The sequence below is a fragment of the Meriones unguiculatus genome, chromosome 21, assembly GCF_030254825.1.
Source record: "Meriones unguiculatus strain TT.TT164.6M chromosome 21, Bangor_MerUng_6.1, whole genome shotgun sequence".
In the NCBI taxonomy this organism is placed as follows: Eukaryota; Metazoa; Chordata; class Mammalia; order Rodentia; family Muridae; genus Meriones; species Meriones unguiculatus.
The window spans coordinates 7,793,687-7,820,656 of record NC_083368.1 but is presented as its reverse complement, the minus strand read 5'-3'; positions in this window follow the sequence as shown (position 1 = coordinate 7,820,656).

The following is a 26,970-nucleotide window of genomic DNA, read 5'->3' as shown; positions in this document are numbered from 1 at the left end:
AAGAACCTGCCATTGAGTTCCTGTCAGAAATAGTCCCTGTTCCCCTTACCATGGGAAACCAATTGGTTACTGAGCTACCACAGGCTACATCTGAGCAGAGGTTCTAGGTTATATCCATACATGGTCCTTGGTGGAGTTTTAGTCTCAAAAAAGACCCCTGTGCCCAGATATATTTGGTCATTGTGGAGCTCCTATCCTTTCCACATCATACTAACACCTCATCTTTCATATGATTCCCTGCACTCTGCCAAAGATTTGGTTATGAGTCTTAGTATCTGCTTTGAAACATGGCTAAATAGAGTCTTTTGGATGCCTCTGCAGTACACTCCTCTCATACATCCAGTGCACATCCCATTTGTCTTTCTAGGTAAGCCATTGGGGAAATGCAAGTCAAAACGACCTTGAGATTTCACCTTACACCCATCAGAATGGCCAAGATCAAAAACTCAAGTGACAACACATGCTGAAGAGGTTGTGGAGAAAGGGGAACCCTCCTCCTTTGCTGGTGGGAATGTAAATTGGTACAACCACTTTGGAAGTCAATCTCTTGCTTTCTCAGACAAATAGGAATAGTGCTTCCTTAAGACCCAACTATACCACTGCTAGGTATATACCCAAAATTTGCTCAAGTACACAACAAGGACATTTGCTCATCCATGTTTGTAGCAGCTTTATTTGTAATAGCCAGAACCTGAAAAAACCCAGATAGCTCAGTTTCTTTAGCTTTACAGATTTTTGTAGGTTTATCCTATATTATATGTCTAGTATCCACTAATAAGTGAGTACATACTATGTATGTCTCTCTGTTTCTGGGATACCTCACTCAGGATGATCATTTCTAGTTCCTACCATTTTTGTCTGGAAATTTCATGATTTCCTTATTTTTGCATGCTGAGTAATATTCCATTGTGTAAATATACTACAATTTCTGTATCCATTCCTCTATTGAGGGACATCTGGGTTGTTTCCATTTGCATTTTTCTACATGTAGACAAACATTTAGACTAGCACCATTTGTTGAAGATGCTGATTCCTTTTCCTATTGCCTGATTTTGGTTTCTTTTTCAAAAAAATCATGTATCCATAGGTGTGTGGATTTATTTCTGGGTCTTCAATTCGATTCCATTGATCTTGTTATTATTGATTAAAAAGCAATAAGGCTGGTATCAACTGATATTCTCTGCAAGAATTTTATTAGGAGGGTATGGAGGAAGGGGGAAGCAATACATGAGAGAGAAGAAAGGGAAGGGGCACCTGGAGTGAGAGAGAGAGAGAGAGAGAGAGAGAGAGTGAGCAAGAGAGAGAGAAAGAGTAAGAGGATGAGAGAGAAGTAAGAGAGAGTAAGAGAGAGAAAAAGAGAAAGTAAGAGAGAGAAGTAAGAGAGAGATCACGTGTCGGTATTGGCTCTTTAAGGGGCATGGTAACCACGCCTTCCAGGTGCAGCCACCTGGCTGGAGACACATGATGACATCATCGGTTGCTGGGTAACACAGGAGCTGGTTGTGTTCCAAAATACTAACAGATCCACCATTCTGTTTCTATGCCAGTACCATGAAGTTTTTATTACTATTGCTCTGTAGTACAGCTTGAGATAGGGGATGGAGATACCTCCAGATGATTGGTTGTTGTACCGCATCATTTTGACAATTCTGAGTTTTTTGTTTTTCCATATGAAGTTGAGAATTTTTCTTTCAAGGTCTGTGAAGAAACTTGTTGGTATTTTGATGGGAATTGCATTGAATCTGTAGATAGCTTTTGGCAGGATGGCCATTTTCACTATGTTAATCTTACCAATCCATGAGCATGGAAGATCTTTCCATCTTCTGATATCTTCTTCAATTTCTTTCTTCAGAGACTTGAAGAAAAACCCAAGATTTAAGCAAGCTTTAAAGTCAGCACCATCGCTGCCTATTCAGTGCGTGGTATTTAATCAGTGCTTTGTCTTCACATTCTGAGTCCCACATCCTAACTGGGCAAACTCTTCAAGTGAAGCTCACATCTTTAAAATTCTAAAATGATACTCATTTTAAACACGTGGTAAATTATCCATTTGTTTGTGAAGAAAATCTCAAATGTGTGTGACTGGCAATCCGCAGGCACAAACAGCTAAAACAATAGGCTGTAAAGTGCTGCTGACAGACAAAGCTTGCAGCTGGAAGTTTCACATTGTCATGTTATGAGACCCAAACCTATAGAAATACATTTTGAACATAGTCGAAAGAAGAAAATGCAAGCATCATGGTCACATCTGCCAGTAAGTGGGGAGTGATGCATGAATCATCACCCAGGTCCTGACATACGTAACCCAATTCGGTACTGCTTGTGGATAGCATCATGGGAAAGGTAAACATGCCTGTGGTGCACTGTGAACCAGCAGCAGTGACAGCAAATGTTCCAGAGAAGCGAACTGTAAGGGATTACCCTGCAAGGTCCTGGTAGAGGTGTGATGTCTGAGGCACAGTAGGGTACCCCCAAAACTGTGCTTAGGATTTGCAGCCTACAGCCACCAACTACAATGCTCAGCCAACTTCCTGCCTGAGAAACAGACCTCATGCACAGGTTACAGGGTAAACACAGATGCAGCAAAATGAATCACCAGAGGAAAACAAAAAATCTAAATAGAAGGTAAAGAAAGCTTTGTGCACACGCATGACAAGAAATCCATTGAGCAAAACTAATTTTATAATAGAGGCTGAATGGCTGTTTTATACATTGGAAACATGAAATAAGAGGAAAAAAATTGTTGCATGATCACAAAACTTGACATGAACTAAAATAAAGAATGTTTTCTGCATTGGCAAACACACAAACAGACCTACACACAAACAAGCAAATATGCATAAACACATACACACATGTGCATATACATGTATAGTATATGTAGTATGTGTATGTATTTTATATATGTGTGTGTATGTATTTATGTGTTTGTGTACATATATACAAAGGAGTAAAATTTATCCAGTTTATACCACCATATAAAGAAATACTGATAAACAAAAGAAAATGTTTGGAAAAGTAAAGAAAATACTGCGAGAAAATCTTCAATGTTCAATTGAAGATTCAAGAGACGAAAGCCCAGAAGAAGGGTTTATGTGTTTGAAATGATAATTGAAAAAAAAAATCACTCATTTTCAGTCACATATTTTCATTAAATGACTGACTACATGATCATTTACTTGAAACAAAATTTTCATGTGCTGTCTTCTTATTTTCTTGGCTTTAATAATTAGTGCAAGATGAACCTTAATTTCTGTACTGTTTAGTAACAGTGCAGAACTGTTGTGTCTGTTTGGAATAAAAAGTCCATAACACTTACCTTGAATCTGATGTCAACACTATGGCAACTAGTGCATATTCTTTGAGGCCTGGAGCTCTCTCAGTTAGTCTTTGGGTGGGGGTGGGGGGGCTATTGTCATTATTCACTGAGTTACCAAGTTCTTTGGTGTGTTTTCCTTTTTTATAGAAAGCAAATAGATCAGAATACCTCCTTCTGAGACCAGTTAGTAACTGATAATGATCTCCCCTCAGCTGCATTGCCTCCTTACTGAAGGAATGTGACTAAAGAATACAGTAAGTTTAGATTATTATTTTTATTAATTACTGTTTGTTCACTTTTTATACCACTTGTAGCTCCCTTCTCCACCTATGCTCCTCCCACACTCCATTGATAGGGGAGATCTTCTTCCCCTTCCTTCTGATCCTAGTCTATCAGGTCTCATCAGGAGTGACTGGATTGTCTTCCTCTGTGGGCTGGTAAGTCTGCACCCCCTGAGGGGGGAGGTGATCAAAAAGCAGGCCAATAGGTTCATGTCAGAGACAGTCTCAGTTCCCATTACTATGGAACCCATTTGGACACTGAACTGCCATGTGCAGGGGTTCTAGGTTATCTCCATGAATGGTCTGTGGTTGGAGTATCAGTCTCAGAAAAGACTCCTGTGCCCAGATGTTTTAGTTTTGTTGCTCTCCTTGTGGAGCTCCTGTCCTCTGCAGGTCTTACTATTTCCCACTTCTTTCATAAGATTCCCTGCACTCTGCCCAAAGTTTATGAGTCTCAGCATCTGCTTTGATACACTGCTGGGGAGAGTCTTTCAGAAGCCCTTTCTGGTAGGTGCCTGTCCTGTTCCCTGATTTCTCCTTAGTTATCATGGAAATGCAAATCAAATGCAAAAAAAATACTCTGAGATTTCACCTTACACCCATGAGAATGGCTAAGATCAAAAACTCAACTGACAACACATGCTGTACAGGATGTGGAGAAAGAGGAACCTTCCTCCACTGCTGGTGGAAATGTAAACTTGTACAACCACTTTGGAAATCAGTCTGGTGCTTTCTCATTCAATTAGGAATATAGTGCTACCTCAAGACTCAGCTATCCACTCTTAGTCATATATCTAAAAGATGCTCACGTATACAACAAGGACATTTGCTCAACCATGTTTGTAGCAACTTTATTTGTAATAGCCAGAACCTGGAAACAACCCAGATGCCCCTCAGTTGAGGAATGGATAAAAAAATTGTGGTACTTTTACATAATGGAATACTATTCAACAATTAAAAACAAGGAAATTATGGGAACTGGAAAAGATCATCCTGAGTGAGGTATTCCAGAAACAGAAAGACACACAGGGTATATACTCACTCATAAGTGGATATTAGACATATAAGATAAACTAAAATCTGTATACCTAAAGAAACTAATCAAGAAGGACAACTCTGGTTAAGATGCTCAGTCCTCATTTAGAAAGGCTAAGAGGATGGACATCAGAAGAGGGAGAAGACAGGGTACAGTAAGTTTTATGTATTCAAAATTCTTTTTCTAGCTGTGTCAACAGCAGGAAGTCACCTTGGAAAAGGTCTTGGCTCACATAAAACTGTGTCTTGGTAGGAAGCCACTTGGCCTTAATGGGATGGAGAGCCAGCTCATCCTGTCCACTTGGCACAATTGTGCTGCTGCTCTGTGGAAAGAAAGCATTGTTGCACATAGCCTTAAGTGCTGTTTGTTGAGGACAGAAGGGACAAGAGAGTGTCTATCTCTTCTATTACTGATTCCCTCTGAGGGACATCTGTCTTCATTTCATTTGTTCAAAAGGTTGCAGGTGAAAGAAGCCATTTCAGTCAGTAATGTCATCAGAATAGTCTGGTAAAATAGCAGATCTGCAGTGCATACCATTCTGGGAGTTGTAGAGGGAGGGAAAGGTTCTAAAGAAGTCTCTCTAGTACATATCTTTCAGATCAGTGGAAGATGAATATACTCTATAAGAAAATCAGACTGAGGATTATTATACGACTGAAAATTTCTAGGTTTTTTGTTTGTTTTTCATCTTAACTCCACCCCCCACCTTTTGTGGAAGGATATAAAAATATAGGTGTCAAACAGAAAAGAAAAGAGCTCATGAGTTTTTAATATCCAAAGGAACAACAAAAGGCTAAGTATAGAGCAATCTAAATCCAGCAACAAATCTACTCTGGCAAGGGATCACACCCAAAGACCTAGGTCTGTGTGACCCAGCTGGAAAGCAGACAAACCTTTAATCCCTCTGGCTGGAACACACAACTTTACTCCCTCTGTCTGGAATTTAGTACACACTTTTAATCCCAAACAATAGAGAGGAAAGTGATAAATCAGAGAAAGAGTTGATAAAATGAGTCAGAAGTTAAATACACCCAACTTTCTCTGTCAGTCTCTCTGTCTCTGTCTGTCTGTCTCTCTCTCAGCTATTTAGGATCAAGAAGAGAGAGAGAGAGTACAATGGGGGAGAAGAGTATAGTACATAAATATCACAGCAGAGTTTGTGGAAACAGTATAGGAGAGTTCTGAAGTACAGTTCTGTGAAGTTCAGTTCAGATGAGAGCAGTTGTCAGTTTGTGGAGTTCAGAGTCAGTTTTTCCAAGCAGAACAATTCAGTTAGAAGCAGAGATAACCCAACTAGAATCAGGCAACTTGAAGAGTTTTGAGCCAGAACAGCTGAGTTGAACCAGCCGGCAAGGGTGAGTTTATTATCAGTAAGTCTCTGAGGCTGAAACATTCTAGGCCATGTTAACAAACAAAAGCTGGAAGATGAAGTCTTAAAGGTCCAGGATTGCAGAAGATTAGATTGTATGGAGGGTAGAAGCTTCCAGACCTAGACCTGGAGATAGACAGAAACACTGGACTCAGCCCAAGCCATGTATTTGGATTTGGCTTTCATCTCATGCCTTCATCTGAGGAAACGCAAATAGCGTTTTTAGCTAATAGTCATATTCTTACCATCATCTAAAACAGCAGCAAAAACTTTCCCTTGAGTCCAGATGATAGTAAAGAATCTTTCAGCAGTAGAACCACATTCCTGATTATGTAGATCAGAAGGTCAATTATATTCTTTGAAGTCATTTGTAATTTAAGACACTAGTGACTCCAGGAAACTTTGAACTTAGTATTATGATTGCTGCCCATAAAGGAAGAGTTGGAGGTAAGAACTGTTACGATAAAGGCTCACTTAGAGGGCTATAACTGGAGATGGCATTTCTATTTGTGTGTGTGTGTGATATGAACATGTGATATGTACATGTGTGTATGTGTGCATTCAGGTGTTACCTGCATGTATACACAAGAGTGTGGAGGTCAGAAGTTGAAGCCAGTTTCTTCCTTATTTATTCTCCACCTTATTTTTTGAGAAAAGGTGTCTAAATCTGAAAATCATTTCTCTGGCTAGACTAGTTGGAAAATGAACTCCAAGAAAATGCTCTCCCAGTGTTATGGTCACAAATATGTGTTGCCAAGATTGGATTTTGTATAGAGACTGGGGATTCAAAATTAGGTCTTTATTTTTGTGAGTCTACATTCTAAAATATGAGCTATTTCCTTTGTCCCTGATCTGCATATTGTTGACATGGAGATGACATCATGTAAACATTTCCAATGGCTTTGACACAGCCATTGGTCTCTTGAAAGAGAATAGCTATATTTATATGCAGGAGACCCTCATGAAGTTGCATCTTAATAATCTCTCATGGGTGGGATGGAACTGAAGACCTCTGGATTCCCCAAGAGCTTTCACAAGATCCTCACAAGGCCTGTCCACTTTCCATGGAGGTGAATAACTAACTAGCTGACACTGCCCCTGCAGTGGTATAGTTATCCAGAAGTTGTCAGTGAAACTTTTCAGTGATTCAAGTTTCTGAGTCATCCATGTTGCAGGTGGGACATTCAATGACACAGATGGCCACAGTTACTCAAGGAATTTCTTGGTGGCATCTCTTTTGGGTCAGTTATGCTCCTGTAACTTACACTCATCCCCAAACTCATTTATTCGCTATGATGGAGTTGGATGAAGTTCTTTCTTTGGTATATTGGTTCCCTATCTGTATGGGGTGAATTTAATCTGTCAGTAGCCCCTGGAAGAGACACCTTGACTGGACTGAACTGTTCTTCCTAGGATCCCCTTCCTTGAGTGTTTCTATGTTTCTAGACTGGACAGATGTGCATCATGATTTGGAAAGAGAACTAGACAGTTATATGTTGACCCTTGGGGTTATCTTCCTTTGTTGTACTCTGAATTTTCCCATCTGACTGTTACAAGGCACCTTCAGCCATCCCTTGTGCCTTGTCTAGATGGAAAACTCAAACCAGGGTTGTTTGACCAGTTCTAGTAGTTAGAGACAGTTCTTACACTCTATATGAATCTTTTTCTCTGCATTCTTTCCAGGGCTCTGAATGTATGTTGACTATTTTCCTTACATGTGTTGATTCTTTTCTAATTCTGGTAGATGTTTAACTGATTCTCTTAATTATCGTCTGGAGTTTTATATTTAGTGCTAAAGTTTTTTTCTAAAGTCAATGTTTGCTTTTAATTTCTGCACAAGGGAAAAACAAAAATGGTTCATGCAATTCTAGAACTCAGTTATGTCTTTACCATTTAAAAATTCTCTGTTTTCTCTGTCAGATTAACTTACTTTCTTCATCATTTTGTCTTTCCCAAGAATAAATGAGAACTCAGAAATACTTCATATGCAATCTTTCTCCTCATTTTATTTTTAATTATTCTTTTTTTTGGAGGCTCTGCTCGGAAAGTAGACACTACTGTCAGTAGTCCAATTTTTTATTTTAATTGTAGTGATAATTTTAGTAATAGGTGAGATTTTTATTAATGTTTAATTAGCAAATTCCTTATAAAACATAACAATAGTATGCCACATCAGGTGTATTAGGCTATACCATCATACATATTTTATTTATTTTAATGTGACAGTTTGTTTCTTTCTACAAATTCAATTTTTATGTTAAACTTCTGTCTCAAACTATTGACATTATGCATTTTTTATTTATATTCCACTAATTGATTTTTAAAATCGCATACCCTTTCTGTATTTAAGCTTTTTGTTTTCCATTTAGAAATAGAGAGTGCTTCAAAAAAATAATGCATCGTTTCTCAGTCATCTGCTTTCAATTTTATTTAGTTGTTTATGGAGATTTCAGGGTGTGTTTGAGAAAGTTAAGTATTTTTTCAAGGTAACAACCAATGCTATTTAGCAATAAAATTAGGCAGTTTCTCAAATTTGAAATAAAATTTCAAGTGGAAAACAAATGTTAACAAATAGTGAGTTATAGGGAATGTGTCATTTATGGGCAAGAATCATAAATGCAAATGATTAGTGTGAAATTTCTTCCCTCATTCTGAAGTAAGAGAGTATAAACAGCTGGCAATCAGTACTTGTTATAAATAAAAATTTTACCGAATAAAGTTCAAGCCAAAAAAAGACCAACCTGCCTGTCTTGGCATTACTGCACATTGTTTAATTTAGAAAGTTCTGGACATATAAACTCAGCTTTTTTTTAAAAGTATAATGGAACTTGGAATTTAATTTTCTCATTTCAATAACACATATATCTAGTTAAGCCTTTTCAGTATTCCAATAAATTAGCTTTTGGTATTTGTATGTCTTAGTTGCTTTCTTATTGCTATGAGAACACACTATGACCAATGCAATTTACAGAAGAAAATTTGAGATTGTAATTTGCTTGGAGGTTCAGAGGATTAGGTCAAGCCTATCATGGTGGATATCATGGTGACAGGCAGGCAGGCATGATGCTGGAGCTAAGAGCTCATATTCTGATTTCCAGGTAGATGGCAAGAGTAGACTTGGCATGGACTTTTGAATCCTCAAAGCCCAACTTCAATGATACACCTCAAATAAGGTCACTCTTCCCCCAACAAGGCAATAACTCCTCCATGAACGATATACCTGCTAATTCTTCTCAAAGCATTTCACCAACTGGGAACAAAGCATTTAAATATATGAGCTGATTGAACATTTTAATTCAAACCACCACTACTTATATATTCTTGGCTACATAAGCATTGAATCACTTGTTAAAATTCTCAGATCCACATCTGAGTATGGTAAATATACTATCCTTTCCACATACTGATGACTCACACTGAGGTAGTTGGCATTAAAACAACATGGAAATATTTTACAAAATATTAACCCAGAATTTTGTTAATCTTAATAACTCTAAAATTATCATCCTTTAAATTACTAGGTATTTTTTAATAGTTATCTATCAACAGATAACTGTGTTTACAGAAAATCCCTTTCATTATCATCTCAGCCATGGTATCCATGATTTAACATTTCTCATTGACATATCAGCCTTCATAACAGTGATAGGACTCTTTTCATTGTCATATCAGGCATGGTAACAGTGATTCCCCTTCTCTGCTTGGCATTTCAGACATAGTAGTGATCATTGGTATTCAAGGATACATCAAATGATGCATTTTGTTTCTAAACACCATTATAGATTTTGTGGAATATCTTTTAGAAAGGTTAAAGGCAAATAAATTCTCACATAATGACAGATTTGACAGTGCAAGTTTGTGACCTTCAAAGGATGTTTTAATTACTCTATAATTCTTTGATAAATTCAAATATATAAACATGTGTGAGAATGGAGTATGAACGAAAGCCTAACAAACTAAACAGAGAAGAAAACATATAGTTTTAACAGAACGACTCATTCATTTTACACTTTCTCAGGGGGCAATTTAATGCTGGCAAGCCATGCAGGCCCAACAGAAGTTTCTGTGAACTGCATAAGAATATCAGTGTGCTTGATTTTGCTCACCTTAGTTACTGAGAACTTTTAAAAGTTCACTCCAACTCCAGATCATCAAGTAGGTCAAATTCTATTTCATGTGTGTTGATCCTTGGTCAAACAGTTCAAACCTTCACCACCACTTAAAAGAAAAGACTGCAGTAATGCTCTCTAGAAGGACTTTGTAGCAAATGTAAGAAGCCTTCTTGAGTTACCACCATACAACCCTCATGTGTGAGAGTGAGAGCCCTCACTCTCATGAGGTTAAATTTCATGTCTCCTTGACTTCTGCCTTTTTTCTTCAGTGATAGAACTACAGCTTCTTTAACTGTGTGCCAAGTGCATGCTTCATCTGACAGGATGCTTTGTAGCCTAACTCCAGCACAGGGGTGAGAAGTAGCAGTTTACCTCTCTAGAAGCAGTTCCTGCAAACACCAGAAGAGCAAGACAACAGAATCACAGTATTTTCCTGTTAAAGTATTTTTTATTTGCCAGATGTAATTGTCATCTCGAAGGCTTACTGCCTTTGTCTGCTAACCTACTCGTAGTCCTGGAAGCTTCTCTGTATAATCTAGTCTCAGCTAGAATGTGTTCACTCTCTGAAACTTATTGCTGAATAAGCTCACCTTTTTTTCATTATTATTATTATTATTATTATTTGCTATTTATTCTCTTTGTATCCTGGTTGTAGCCTCCTCCCTCATTTCCTCCCAGTCCCATCATCCCTCCCTCTTCCATTCCTCCTTTTCCCCTAGTCCAATGATAGGGGAAGTCCTCCTCCCCTACTGTCTGACCCTATCCTATCAGGTCCCATCAAGACTGCCTGGATCCTCTTCCTCTGTGGGCTGGCTAGGTCATCCCATAATGAAGAAGTGATCAAGGAGCAAGCAACTGAGTTCATGTCAGAGACTGACTTTTCTTCCCTTACTAGGGAACCTATATGGAGACTGAGCTTTCTATGGGTTACATCTGAGCAGGGGATCTAGGTCTTCTTTATATATGGTTTTTGCTTGATGCATCAGTCCCTGTAAGACCCCTGGGCCCAGTTTTGTTTGTTTGTTTGTTGTTTGTTTTTTTGGCTTTATTGGTCACCTTGTGGGGCTCCTGTCTGGTTCAGGTCCTTTTATTAACCCCTTCTTAAATAAGACTCCCTGTGCTCTGCCCAAAGTTGGCCTGTGGGACTCTGCATCAGCTTAGATCCCCTGCTGGGTGCAGTCTTTTAGGGGACAACTCTGGTAGGCTCCCATCCTGTTCCCTCTCTTCTACCACTTCCACTGTCTATCCTGTTTCCTCTTTTTTCTTTTCTTTTCTTCCTTCCTTCCTTCTGTCCTTCCTTCCTTCCTTCTTCTTTTATTACTTTTTTATTTATCTTTATCTATCCATTTATCTGTATCTATCTATCTATCTATCTATCTATCTATCTATCTATCTATCTATCTATCTATCTGGCTGTTTCAACTTGGCTGTTTTGGTTTAAACTCCTCTCCAATCTAAATGATTCAATCTGCCTCCTCTTGGATTCAGTCTGAATTGCTCCTCTTGACTTCATAGTATCTTTGGCAATATTTTAATCTTCTGACTCCTTTTCATTCTCTGGCGCATCTGTCTTCACCTGTGTCTAGTTGGTTCTCTTTTTGCACCTGTCTCTGTACAACTGTCTCAATAAGACTGCCTCCTCCCTTTATACCCTGTGCTGTTCTCCTAAGTCTTCTTTTTCCTGTCCCTTCTGGTGAAAGTTGGGTGTCTCCTATCGCTGACTATGTCAAATCATTCTCTGATTTGTCACTTTTCTTGCCTCTCAGTTAGATATCACTTTCAAACAGGTGAACTTTCTTCTCCCAACTATGTTTACCTTCATAGTTTGGAAATAAAGGTGTATACTAAGGGTGTGTCTGCATTCCAGATGCACCACACAGACCTAGAAGGCATTTGGGTGGAATCAGCAAAGCAGCCCTGTTGCTGGATTAAAATGTCTCTACATTACCCAGCTACCTTATGTTTTAGGGTAATATTAAAGTGGAAGAAATATAACAATACACTTGAGCACTTACATGTTATAAACTAGTAAATAAACAAACTGTTAAGAAACACTCATGCTCATTCTCTGTAGACCCCTCTAACTGATCATTCTTTAAGAGGCTCAGCTAAAAATATTAAAGGATCTGTGCTTTCATGAGCAAGTACATGAATTGGGATAGGCCAAGAAGAAAAAGGTGTTGGTTGTGAATGAGAACATTTTCTTTTTTTTTTTTTTTTTTTTGCTATAGTTACTAAAGGAATGACTGGAATTTGAAAGGATAAGATACCACTGATTTACTTTTTTTTTTCATATTCCATAACATTGGGTGCTATTCTAATAGCCTACTTCTATGTTGCCTGGAAATTTCTGAGGTCATCACCTGCCGCCCCACGGTGCACAGCAGGCACACCAGGTATGTGCCAGATAAAAAGGAACTGCCCACCATTCTGTGCTCTCCCTTACTGCTCTTTTTTTTCCTCCTCTTGCTCCTCTTTTTTGGTTTCTCTGGTTCTGTCTCTCTCCCTCTTTGAGGCTCCTCTCCTCTCCTCCTCATTTTACACAATAAATCTCATTTGTACCATATCTGTTGCATGGCTTTTTAATCATTATTATAACATGGATTTTGTGAGTCAGATTGTATGGTGAAGAGGGAAGGGAAGTCCTTGCCCTGGAAAGTTCAGGGTAGAGGGCAGGATATGCTGGCTATGCCCTGCAGCATGTAAGAACCTAGGAATGTTGGGAGAATTTGGAGCTGCTTGTACTAGGTCTGAGGCACAGCACTAAGCACTCAAAAACAAAATCTATGGAAACAATTAAAAGGTCTACCTAAATCAACCCAAGATTTAATAGAAGGCTCATAGTATCTGAGGTTGGTGCTGGACTTCATTCTATACATAGGAAGATAGCTATTGTTTTGTAAATATTGGTTTTCAATGTGGGTCAGTGGTACCACCATTGTTGGAAACTTGCCTAACCAGTTTTAAGTCCTGGGTTGGATCTTTTTTTTTTATTTTATTATTAATTTTTTATCAGTTACATTTTATTAACTCTGTATCCCAGCCGTGTCCCGATCCCTCATTCCCTCCCAGTCCCTCCCTCCCTCCCTCATCTCCACCGTGCCCCTTTCCAAGTCCAATGATAGGGGGGACCTCCTCCCCTTTCATCTGATCCTGTTTTATCAGGTATCTTCAGGACTGGCTGCAAAGCCCTCCTCTGTGGCCTAACAGGACTGCTCCTCCCTTCGGGGGTGGGGAGACCAAAGAGCCAGTCATTGAGTTCCTGTTAGAAATAGTCCTTGTTCCCCTCACTTTGGGAAACCAATTGGTTACTGAGCTACCACAGGCTACATCTGAGTGGAGGTTCTAGATTATATCCATACATGGTCCTTGGTTGAATGTCAGTCTCAGAAAAGACCCTGTGCCCAGATATATTTGGTCCTTGTGGAGCTCCTATCCTTTCCCCATCAGACTAACTCCCCTTCTTTCTTATGATTCCCTGTACTCTGCCAAAGGTTTGGTCATGAGTCTTGGCTTTGAAAACACTGCTAGTTAGAGTCTTTCAGATGCGCTCAGTAGACTCCTGTCATACGTTCAATGCACATCCCATCTGTCTTTCTAAACGAGGATTATCATCTTACCCCATGTCCGCTCAATTGATTATCTTTTTCAGGTGTACAGATTTCATTATGTTTATCATATCTTATAGGTCTATATAAGTGAGTATATCCCATGTTTGTCTTTCTCCTTCTGGGATATTTCACTCAGAATGATCTTTTCTAGATCCCACCACTTGCCTGCAAATTTCATGATTTCCTCCTTTTTGATTGCTGAGTAGTATTCCATTGTATAAAAATACCACAATTTCTGTACCCATTCCCCCGTTGGTGGACATCTGGGTTGTTTCCAGGTTCTGGCTATTACAAATAAAGCTGCTATGAACATGGTTGAGCAAGTATCCCTTTTGTGTACTTGAATGAACTTTGGGTATATACCTAGCAGTGGTATAGCTGGGTCTGGAGGAAGCACTATTCCTAATTGTCTTAGAAAGCGCCAGATAGCTTTCCAGAGTGGTTGTACCAGTTTACATTCCCACCAGCAGTAGAGGAGGGTTCCCCTTTCTCCACAACCTCTCCAGCATGTGTTATCGCTTGAGTTTTTCATCTTGGCCATTCTGATGGATGTAAGGTGATATCTCAGGGTCGTTTTGATTTGCATTTCCCTGATGGCTAATGAGGATGAGCATTTCTTTAAGTGTTTTTCTGCCATTCGATATTCCTCTGTCAAGAATTCTCTGTTTAGCTCTGTTCCCCATTTTTTAATTGGATTACTTGGTTTGCTGCTTTTCAGCTTCTTTAGTTCTTTGTATATACTGGATATTAGTCCTCTGTCAGATAAAGGGTTAGTGAAGATTCTTTCCCAATCTGTAGGCAGTTGTTTTGTTTTGATGACGGTGTCCTTTGCTTTACAGAAACTTTTCAGTTTCATGAGGTCCCATTTATTGATTGTTGCTCTTAGAGCCTGTGCTGTTGGTGTTCTGTTCAGGAAGTTGTCTCCTGTGCCAATGAGTTCTAGGCTGTTCCCCACTTTTTTTTCCAATTGATTTAGGGTATCTGGTTTTATGTTGAGGTCCTTGATCCACTTTGACTTTAGTTTTGTGCAGGGTGATAAATATGGATCTATTTTCATTTTTCTGCATGTAGACATCCAGTTGGTCCAGCACCATTTGTTGAAGATGCTGTCTTTTTTCCATTGAATGGATTTGGCTTCTTTGTCAAATATCGAGTATTCATAGGTGTGTGGGTTTATTTCTTGGTCTTCTATGCTGTTCCATTGACAATCCTTTCTGTTTCTATGCCCATACCATGCAGTTTTTATTACTGTTGCCCTGTAGTACAGGTTGAGATCACAGATGGAGATACCTCCAGATAATCTGTTGTTGTACAGGATTGTTTTGGAGATTCTGGGTTTTTTGTTTCTCCATATGAAGCTGAGAATCTTTTTTTCAAGGTCTGTAAAGAATTGAGTTGGTATTTTGATGGGAATTGCATTGAATCTGTAGATTGCTTTTGGCAGTATGGCCATTTTCACAATGTTAATCCTACCAATCCATGAGCACAGGAGATCTTTCCATCTTCTGATATCTTCTTCGATTTCTTTCTTCAGAGACTTGAAGTTTTTCTCAAACAGGTCTTTCACTTGCTTGGTTAGAGTCACACCAAGGTACTTTATGTTATTAGTGGCTATTGTGAAGGGTGTTGTTTCCCTACTTTCTTTCTCAGCCTTTTTGTCTTTGGTATATAGGAGGGCTTCTGATTTTTTTGAGTTGATTTTGTGTCCTGCCACTTTGCTGAAGGTGTTTATCAGCTGAAGGAGTTCTCTGGTTGAATTTTTGAGGTCGCTCATGTATACTATCATATCATCTGCAAATAGTGACACTTTGATCTCTTCCTTTCTGATTTGTATCCCCTTGATCTCCTGTAGATGTCTTATTGCTCTGGCTAGGACTTCAAGTACTAAGTTGAAGAGATATGGGGACAATGGACAGCCTTGTCTTGTCCCTGATTTCAGTGGGATTGATTTAAGTTTCTCTCCATTGAGTTTGATGTTAGCTATAGGCTTGCTGTATATTGCCTTTACTATCTTTAGGTATGTGCCTTGTATCCCTGATCTCTCCAAGACTTTAAACATGAATGGGTGTTGGACTTTGTCAAATGCTTTTTCAGCATCTAAGGAGATGATCATGTGGTTTTTCTCCTTCAGTTTGTTTATGTAGTGGATTACATTGATGGATTTCCGTATGTTGAACCACCCTTGCATGCCTGGGATGAAGCCTACTTGGTCATGGTGGATGATATCTTTGATATGTTCTTGGATTCGGTTTGCAAGTATTTTATTGAGTATTTTTGCGTCAATGTTCATAAGAGAGATAGGCCTGAAGTTCTCTTTTTTTGTTGGGTCTTTGTGTGGTTTAGGTATCAAGGTGACTGTGGCTTCATAGAATGAGTTTGGTAGTGTTCCTTCTGTTTCTATTTTGTGGAATAGCTTGAGGAGAATTGGAGTCAGCACTTCTTTGAAGGTGTTGTAGAATTCTGTGCTGAAGCCATCTGGTCCAGGGCTTTTTTTGGAGGGGAGACTGTTAATGACTGCCTCGATTTCCTTGGAAGATATAGGGCTATTCAGTCTTTCTACCTGATCTTGACTTAATTTTGGTAGATGGAATCTTTCAAGAAAATTATCCATTTCATTTAGATTTTCAAATTTTGTGGCATATAAGCTTTTGTTGTATGACCTAATAATTGTTTGGATTTCCTCAGTGTCTGTGGTTATGTCCCCATTTTCATTTCTGATTTTGCTCATCTGGTTAGTTTCTCTCTGCTTTTTAGTTAGTTTGGCTAAGGGTTTGTCTATCTTGTTGATTTTCTCAAAGAACCAGCTTTTTGTTTCATTGATTCTTTGGATAGTTTTATTTGTTTCTAGTTGATTGATTTCAGCCCTTAGTTTGATTATTTCCAGCCGTCTGCTCCTCTTGGGTGTATCTGCTTCTTTTTTTTTCTAGGGTTTTCAGTTGGGCCATTAAGTTGTTTGTATGTGATGATACGAATTTCTTCTTGCAGGCACTTAGTACTATAAATTTTCCTCTGAGCACTGCTTTTAATGTGTCCCATAAATTTGGGTATGTCGTCCCTTCCTTTTCATTGAATTCTAGGAAGTCTTTAATTTCTTTCTTTATTTCTTCCTTAACCCAGCTGTCATTGAGTAGTAAGTTGTTCAGTTTCCATGTGCGTATCAGCTTTTTGTTGTTTCTGTTGTTGTTGAGGTTGAGCTTTAGTCCATGGTGGTCAGATAGTATACAAGGGATTATTTCAATCCTTTTGTATCTGTTGAGGCTTGCTTTGTGACCCACTATATGGTCTATTTTGGAAAAGGTTCCATGCAGTGCTGAAAAGAAGGTGTACTCTTTTGAGTTTGGGTGAAACGATCTGTAGACGTCTATTAGGTCCATTTGATTTAGGGATTCTGTGAGTGCTTTTATTTCCCTATTTGGTGTCTGTCTCGTTGACCTGTTCCTTGGTGAGAGTGGAGTGTTGAAGTCTCCCACTATTAAGGTATTAGGATCAATGTATGATTTAAGCTTTAATAATGTTTCATTTACGAATGCCAGTGCCCTTGTATTTGGGGCATAGATATTCAAGATTGTGATGTCCTCTTGGTGGATTTTTCCTTTGATGAGAATATAGTGGCCCTCCTTATCCTTTTTTATTAACTTGGGTTGAAAGTCTATTTTATTAGATATTAGGATGGCTACTCCAGCTTGTTTTCTGGAAACATTTGCTTGAAAAACAGTTTTCCAGCCCTTTACTCTGAGGTAGTGTTTATTTTTGTTCTACAGGTGTGTTTCTTGGATGCAACAGAATGTTGGATCCTGTTTCCTTAACCATTCTGTTAGCCTGTGTCTTTTTCTTGGTGAATTGAGTCCATTGATATTGATAGATAATAGTGACCAATGCATGTTAGTTCCTTTTGTAATGGAGTCGATGATCTAACCCTGTTTCATTGCTTGTTTTCTTTTCATTTTTGTTGGGATATTATCTGTATGCCCTGTTTTCTTGGGTGAATTTGTTTTCATTGGATTGGAGTTTTCCTTCTAGTATCTTCTGTAGGGATGGTTTGCTGTGTAGATATTGTGTAAATTTAGTTTTGTCATGGAATATTTTGTTTTCTCCATCTATGTTGATTGAAAGCTTTGCAGGGTATAGTAGTCTGGGTTGACATTTGTGATCTCTTAGAGTCTCCATGATACTTGCCCAGGCCCTTCTGGCTTTCACAGTTTCTGATGAGAAGTCTGGTGTGATTCTGACAGGTCTACTTCATATGTTACTTGGCCTTTTTCCCTTGCTGCTTTTAATATCTTTTCTTTGTTCTGTAGATTTAGTGTTTTGACTATGATGTGACATGATGTGTTTCTTTTCTTGTCTAGTCTATTTGGAGTTCTGTATGCCTCTTTTATATTTATGGACATCTCTTTCTTTAAGTTGGGAAAATTTTCTTCTATGATTTTCTTGAAAATATTTTCTGGACCTTGGAGTCTGGAGTTTTCTTTTTCATGAATTCCTATTCTTCTTAGATTTTGTCTTTTCATAGCATCCTTGATTTCTTGGATATTTTGTGATTGGAACTTTTCTGATTTTACTTTTTCTTTGAGAGAAGTATCCATTTCTGCAAGTGTGTCTTCAGCTCCAGAGATTCTCTCTTCCATCTCTTGTATTCTGTTGGTGATGCTTGTCTTTGTGGTTCCTGATCTTTTCTCCAAGTTCTCCAGCTCAAGGGTTTTCTCATTTTGTGTTTTCTTTATTGATTCTAATTCTGTTTTCATGCCTTGCACCATTTCTTTCATGTGTTTGAATTTGGATTCCTGTCTCTCTACGATGGCCTCTATTTCTTTTTTCATTTCCTTCTTATATGCCACTAATTTTTCCTCTACTTGTGTATCTATTTGTTTGGCTATGTTTGCCTGTGTTTCTTTAAGGATATTGTCTATTTCTTCTTTCTTTGCCTCCAATTGACTGGCCATCTCTTTGAAAGACTTGTTCATTTCCTCCTTATGAGCCTCAAATAATTGGGCAAGCATGGCTTTAAAATCATTTTCCTGTGCTTCTGCTGAATTGGAGTATCCATCGATTTTGGGGTTTGCTGGTGAAGTCATGATGTCCTGATTTATGTTGGAAGTGTTCTTTCGCCTACCCCTGGCCATTGGCTTATCTGAAACCTTCCCTGTTTGTTTTTGGATTCTGTAGATCAGACTGGTGCTGTCTCTCTCTGGTATCTGGAGAGTTCTTCAGGAAGCTGAGCACTCTCAGCGTGTGCTGAGGACTAGCTGTACCTGTGGGAGGAAAGTACACAGGCGCAAACGGGGCAAATGCAAGCGTGTGTGTGCTCGCGCGCGCGCGTGTGTGTCTGTGTGTGTAAGTGTGCGTGGATGAGTTTCTCGAGGGACAGAGTGATGGCTAATGTTGAACCCTTGAGTGTGTGGGAGGGGCTCTGCACTATATATGTCGCAGGCGCTAATGATGATCTCAGTGCAATTTCTGGCATTAAATGCCTTAACTCCTCAATCAGGCCCACAGGGCAGGAACTTCAATGTCCCTAGTGCCCCTCTGTTTCCCAAAGTGGGTATGTGGGTGGGAGGGGGGTTCGATGCCTGGCTTCTGATTTAGGAGGACCCAGGATCTGGGGAACTGCAGATTCTCAAGGGTTCACTCACTTACAGGCAGGTCTCTTGGCCGAGATCGTGGTATCCGGGGCTCTCTGCTCTCTGGTTTGGCCCTGCTTCTTTGATATACTCCGCCAGTTCTGTGCTGCTGTCACTGCCAGGTTCTGAGGTCTTGCTGCAGCTGGAGATTTCAGGGTGGTCACTTCAGCAGGGATAGGGTAACCAGGCTCTCTGTTCTCTGGTTTGGCCCTGGTTAGTCTTAAACTGGAGGGCTGTGGTGCCCCGCCAGTTCAGTGCTGCTCCACCTCCATGTCCCGCTGTAACTGGAGACTGGGTTGCTAGTCCCTATGCTTTCTGGGTAGTCCTGGGGTCTCTTCGTTGTGCTCTCCAAGCTTGGGAGGCCCAGCGCCTGGTGTGTCCAGGTTGTATGACGTTTCTGCCTGGTTTTGGTGAGTATATAGTGTATTCTCTGTCACTGTGGGATTGGGCGGGCCGTACCGTCAGTGATGGCGATCCTGCGGAGCTAGTATGGTGTCTAGCAGACTCGGGCCCTGGGAGGATGGTGCAGCCGCTGCGTGAATCTGGGACTCCGGGACACGTACTGCAGACTTTTGTCTGCCGCTAAAGTGCTTGGGGCTCCGTCTCAGTGGCTGTATACCCCAGGCAGTTAGGTCTGCGCTGAGAAAGATGAGTCCGCTGTGCCGCTGTGCGGAGGAGGAAGGAGGTCTGGGGGAAGGGAGTGCCATAAGAACAAAGGATCGTTTCTCTCCTTCCCCAAACAAGTCCCCGGGTGACCAGAGACCAAAGTTTTCACCTCCTGCAACGCTCCCTGTTGTTCAGAAAGCCTCACTGTGGTTTTCCTGGGTTAGGGGTCCTTCCATTCACCAACTCAGAAGTTCAGGTATCCCACTGCTCAGAAACTGTGTGTGCTAGTCGCCATCTTGGCTCCCCTGGGTTGGATCTTAAAGACTTTCAACTAACAAAGGTACAATGGTATAAAAAGAGAGAGAAGCAAAATGTTTTGTCATATTAATATTCATGCTATGAAACAGTGAAGAGAAGAAATAAGAAAAAAATAAATGAAAGAAATACATTGAGACTTTGAGTGTACAACTCAAGAAAGACTTTAAAAACAAGATGATATCTCATCAAAGATTTGATGAAACTTTTATCTCTTGTTCCTGTTTGTTCACTTAGATTTTTCATCTCCACGATTCTCTCAGTTTGTGTTTGCTTTATTGTTGTTATTTATGTTTTCAGGTCTTATTCATTTTTTAAATTCATTTTCTTTATCTGTATTTTCCTAGATTTCTTTTAAGGGCCAGATGTTGGAGCCCAGGGTTGTGAGTGCAGTTTAGAGCTGTTGGGCAGTACTTGAGTTGTGCCAGCAGGCAGTGAGTAGTATCTTTCCTGGGGTCCCTAGGTCGAGTGTGGGATCCAGGAAAATAGAAGTCTTCTGCCAGTGCTGTGGGCCCAAATATGAAGCCTAGCAGTGGAGGTGCAATTTGAAGCTGTTGGGCATGCCAATTTGGGATCATTGGCATGCCTGTATGGTTTTTGTTGTGATTAGACTACACATCTGACACTGCAATCCAACCTCAATTAAAGGTTTTCCTTTATAAGACTTGCCATTGTCATGGTGTCTCTTCACAACAGTGAAACCTTAACTAAGACACAAATAAATGTGGTGCTGGTCTAACTGGATGTCTGCATTTTGAAAATTGCAAATAGTTCCATATCATGATGCATCAAACTCAAGTCCAAGTGGATCAAGACCTCAGCTTACAACAGGATATACTAAATCTGACAGATGAGAAAGTTGGCACAGGAGACAGCTTTCTGGGGAAAACATTGATAGTGTTAAACACCAAGAGCAGTAATTAATAAATGTAACTTCATGAAAGTGAAAAGCGTCTGTAAGGCAAAGAACACAATCAAAAGGACAAAATGGGAGTTGACAAAATGGGAAAATATTTTCACCATCTCCATATCTGATAGAAGTCGGACATTAAAAATACATAAAGAACTTAAGAAACTAGACATCAACAAACCAAATAATCCAATTTTTAAAATGGGGTACAGATCTATACAGAGAATTCTCAGTAGAGGAATCTTTTTTAAAATTCTTTATTAATTACACTTTATTCACTTTGTATCCCCCCTGTGGTTCCCTCTCTCCTCCCGTCCCAACCCCTCCCTTCCTCCACCCTCTGCATGCATGCCCCTCCCCAAGTCCACTGATAGGGGAGGTCTTCTTTTCCTTCCTTCTGACCCTAGTCAATTAGGTCTCATCGGGAGTGGCTGCATTGTGCATGGAGATAACCTAAGACCCCTGCATAGATGTAGCACATGGCAGTTCAGTATCCAAATGGGTTCCATTGTAATAGGAACAAGGACTGTCTCTGACATGAACAGATTGGACTTTAATTATCTCCCCCTGATGGGGAAGCAGCATTACCAGGCCACAGAAGAAGACAATGTAGTCAGTAGGGGATTCTTAAATGGCCAAGAAACACATTCAACACTTTTAGACATCATGGAACTGCAAATCATAATAACTCTGAGATTCCATCTTATACCTATCAGAATGGCTAAGATCAAAAACCTGTGACAGCTAATACTGGTGAGAATGTGAAACAAGGAGAACACTTCTTCTTTGCTGGTAGGAATCCTTGTACAGCCACTTTGGAAATTAATACTTCAGTTTCTCAGAAAATTGGGACTAAATCTACCTCATCAGCCAGATATATCACTCCTGGGAATATGCCCAAAGGATGCTCTACCATACCACATGGATATTTGTTTAACTATGCTCATAGCAGCTTCATTCTTAGTAGGTAGAAACTGGGAACTACCTAGTTGTCCTTCTCCAGCAGAACGGATAAAGAAAATGTGGTACATTTACACAATGGTTTAAAAACAATAACATCAAGAAATTTGTAGGCAAAGAGATGAAACTAGAAAAGAACATCCTGAGTGAGCTAACATAGACCCCGAAAGGAAACCAGATTATGTAAATTACTTATAACTGGATATTAGCTGTAAGGTAAAGATTAACCATGCTACAGTGCATAAACCAAGAGAAACTAAGTAACAAGCTGGAATTGGGGGCTGGGGTGCATAAATATCACGGTAAAGGGGAATAGAAATTATAGAACAAAGTAGAATAGAATAGAAATTGCAGGTGGATTGAGAGAGGTCTGGATGGGGTGGAGTGGGAATGAGAACAGAAGTTATCAGACATGGGGAGGATGGAGGGAAAGAGTAGTGGGAGGGACACTTAGAATGGGTCATGAATCTCTGGGACAAACTAGAAACCTAGTGCAATGGAAACTCCCAGGAATCTGTGAGAGTGATCCTAGCTAAAATTCCTAACAATAGGGGGATATAGAGCCAGAACCAGCCATCTTCTGTAACTAGGCAAGACTTCTAGCAGAGGGAATGGAATACCAACCCAGCTACAGAATCATTGACCTAGAATTTGCCTTGCCTACCCCAGATGTGCTGGGGAAAAGGTGACCCAGAAAATGTGGGTGTGGCCAAACAATGACTGCTCCAACTTGATACCCAATCCCATGAGAGAACCCACCCCTTACAGTGTCTGGAGGGTCAGGAAGGAGAGGCTGTAAAGCACAGATACATAGGATAGAACCAAACATAACTGGAAGAAAAATGGCAAAGAAATGATTCCTAATGATATTCTGCTATACTCATAGACTGCTGTCTAGCCCAGTGGCATCAGAGAGACTTTACACAGCAACTGACAGAAAGAGATAGAGAAACCTACAGGTGGGTATTGGGGAATCCTGTGGAAGAGGAGGAGGAAAGATTGTAGGAGCCAGAGTGGTCAAGGACACCACAACACAAACTACGGAATCAACTAACCTATGCTCATAGGTGCTCAGAGAGACTGAACGAACAAACAGGGATTCTACAAGAGACTAACCTAAGCCCTCTGACATGTATTACAGTTGTCTAGCTTGGTATTCTTCTGAGACTTCTAACAATGGGAGCAGGGCTTGTTCCTAACTCAATTGTTTGCATTTGGGATTTTTTCCTCCTTGTCTAGCCTTGATAGGAGAGGAGGTGCCTAGTCTTACTGCAACTTGCTACTCCACGAAAGGCCTGAACTTTTCTGAAGAGAAACAGAGGAGGAGTGGACAAGATGCAGGGGAGAAAGAAGGGAAGATGGACTGGAAGGAACAAAAAGAGGGGAAACTATGGTCTGTATGTTAATTAATTAATTAATTAAAAATAAAATAAATATTCCTTTCTCATATATCTTAATTATAGTTTTTCTTCCTTCTACTATTCCCAGTTCTTCCCAACCTCCCCTCTACTCCAGATCCACTCCTTTTCTGTGTCTCATTAGAAAAGGATAGGTTTCTAAGTGATTATAACCAAACACAACAAAAAATATATAGTAAGATGAACAACAACAACAAAAATGTACCACGATTTTTGTATCCATTCCTCTGTTGAAGGACATCTTGGCTGTTTCCAGCTTCTGGCTATTACAAATAAGGCTGCTGCAAACATGGTTGAGCAAAGGTCCTTGTTGAGTACTTCAGCTTCTTTTGGATATATGCCTAGGAGTGGTATAGCTGGATCTTGAGGAAGAGTTATTCCTAATTGTCTGAGAAAGCACTAGTTTGATTTCCAAAGTGATTGTACAAGTTCACATTCCTATCAGCAATGGTGGAATACTATTCAGCAATTAAAAACAAGGAAATCATATTTTTAGACAAATGGTGGGATCTAAAAAAGATCATCCTGAGTGAGGTATCCCAGAAGAAGAAAGACACACACAGTATATACTCACTTATAAGTGGATACTAGACCTAAAAGATAGGATAAACATACTAAAATCTGTACACCTAAAGAAGCTAAATAAGAAGGAGGACCCGGGGTAAGATGATCAACACTCACTTGGAAAGACAAATGGGATTGACATTTGGAATTAGAAGAAAACAATAAATAGGACAGGAGCCTACCACAGAGGGCCTCTGAAAGTCTGTTTAGGAGTGTATCAAAGCAGATGCCAAACCTTGGGCAGAGTGCAGGGAATCATATGAAAGAAGGGGGAGTTTGTAATACCTGGAGAGGACAGAAGCTCCACAAGGACCAAATATATCTGAGCACAGGGATCTTTTCTGAGACTGATTCTCTAACCAAGGACCATACATGGATATAACCTAGAACTCCTGCTCAGACGTAGCTCATGGCAGCTAGTCTCCAAGTGGGTACCCTAGTAAGAGGAACAGGGACAGTGTCTGACATGAACTAAGAGGGTGGCTCTTCGACCTCCCCAAACCCCTCATCCCCCAAAGAAGGAGCATCCTTGCTAGGCCACAGAGGAGGATATTTCAGTCAATCCTGATGAGACCTGGTAAGCTAGGATCAGATGGAAGGGGAGGAGGATCTCCCCTATCAGTGGACTTAGAGAGGAACAGGGAGAAGATGAGGTAGAGTGGGATTGGGAAGGAATGAAGGATGGGGCTACAGCTGGGATACAAAGTTAATAAACTATAATTAATATAAAAAATTTAATTAAAAAAACCCACCATCTCATAGTTGGACAAGGCAACCCAACAGAACAAAGAGTCCTAAGGGCATGCACAAGAGTCCAAGACCCACTCATTTTCCCACACAGAAGTCCTGTAAAAGTACTAAGCTAAAAGCGATGATATATATGTGGAGAGCATGGAGCACACTGGTGTAGGCACTGTGCTTGCTACATTAACATTTCTGTTGCTCCTCGCTTTGTTGATTCAGAGATCCTTGTTCTCCTGGCTTCCTCTCTCTGTTTGGATCTTATACAGTTTCTAAATTCTCTTCCACAGGGTTCCTTGAGCTCTGAGAGGAGGTATTTGAAAGACGTATCCATCCCACTTAGATACTGTAGAATCCATCCAAGGTTCTTTCTGTGTATAATGTCTGGCTGTGGGTCTCTGAATTTGTTGCAATATGCTGAAGGAGGTACCTTCTCTGATGATGGCTGAATAAGGTATTGACTGATAGGTATCATTAGGAATCATTTTACTCACACATTATTATTTTTTTAGACCAATAATGTTTGGTTTGGTTTTACCCTAGGCATCTGGGTTATGTTGTCTGGTTATTGCGCAACTAAACAGTGTCAGGTATGAGTTCCTTCTCAAGCAGTGATCCTTAAATCAAATTAGACATTGGTTGGCTACTCCCACAAGTTGTGTGCCACCGTCGCCCTGGCATATTTTACAGGCAGGACTGACTGTAGGTCAGGACTGACTGTTGGTATTTATGTTTCTTTTTTGGTTATCCTAAAGAGCATCTTCCCTCAACAAAGAGAGTAGAATGTTGGAGTGAAGGCTCCATATAGACACTGGTTCAACTTTTCCATGTTCAGTGAATTGTGTAAATGCTGTCCTTAGCTACAGGGCTCCACTATCAACTTGTGAAGAACCTTTTGTCTTAGCAAAAACCTGGACTGTTTGGAGATTTACATGGGATCCTCTTTGGCCAACAAGTCAACTGAATACAACCAGGTCCCATTATAGAAAACTTTATTTCATGACAAGAAATGATCAGTTGAAACTCCATACCCCCCAATATTCAGGAGACCTCATTTGTCACCTTCGTATATTTTAGGAAGTTTCCACTATACCAATTTTCCTTGTGTGCTCCTAAATTTCAGCTGTTTTTCTTTGCATTCTCCTCCTCTCCACTATCTCCCTTATTTCTCCACATCATATATTCCTGCTCCTGTTCCTGCCTACACAGAGACTGCCCTTTAATTCTATTCTATTTTCCTTTCCCAGGAAGATCCACGTGTCTCCCGTAGACCCTTCCTGTTTACCTAACCTGTATGTATGAGTTGTGCCTTGGTTATCATTTACTCAATGATTAATATCCACTTATAAGAGATATGTATAATTAGATCTTTCTGGTTCTGGGTGCCTTGATAAGGATGAATTTTGCATAGTTCCATTCATTTACCTGCAAATTTCATGATGTTATTTTCTAACAACTGAGTAATATTCCATTTTGTAAATGTGTCACATTTTCTTTATCCATTCTTCTGTTTAGGAATGTCTAATCTATTTCTAGTATCTGACTATTATGAATAAAACTGTAATGAACATGTGTGATCAAGTGTTGTTGGAGTATGATGGAATGCTTTTTGGATATATGTGCAAGAGTGATATAGCTAGATCTTAAGGTAGATTGATTCACAGTGTTCTGAAGAACTGCCATATTAATTTGCGTTAGTGGTTGTCCAACTTTGCAGTCCCACCAGCAATGGAGGAGTGTTAGTCCTTATTACACATTCTTGCCAGAAAGAGCTCACTTGTGTTAGCGATCCTTACCACTTCTGACAGGTGTAAGATGGAATCTTCCCATGATGTCTAAGGATGTTGAACATTTTTTTCATATCTTTCAGCCATTTGAGAATCCTCCAATTCTGTTTAGATTGGTATAACATTTTTAATTGGATTATCTAATTTTTTAAGTGTGTTTGCATTTTTTAACTTTTATTAATTGCACTTTATTCACTTTGTATCCCCCCATAAGCCCCTTCCTCCTCCCCTCCTAATTCCACCTTCCCTCCCCCTTCTTCACACATGCCCCTCCCCAAGTCTACTGATAGGGGAGGTCCCCCTCTCCTTCCTTCTGATCT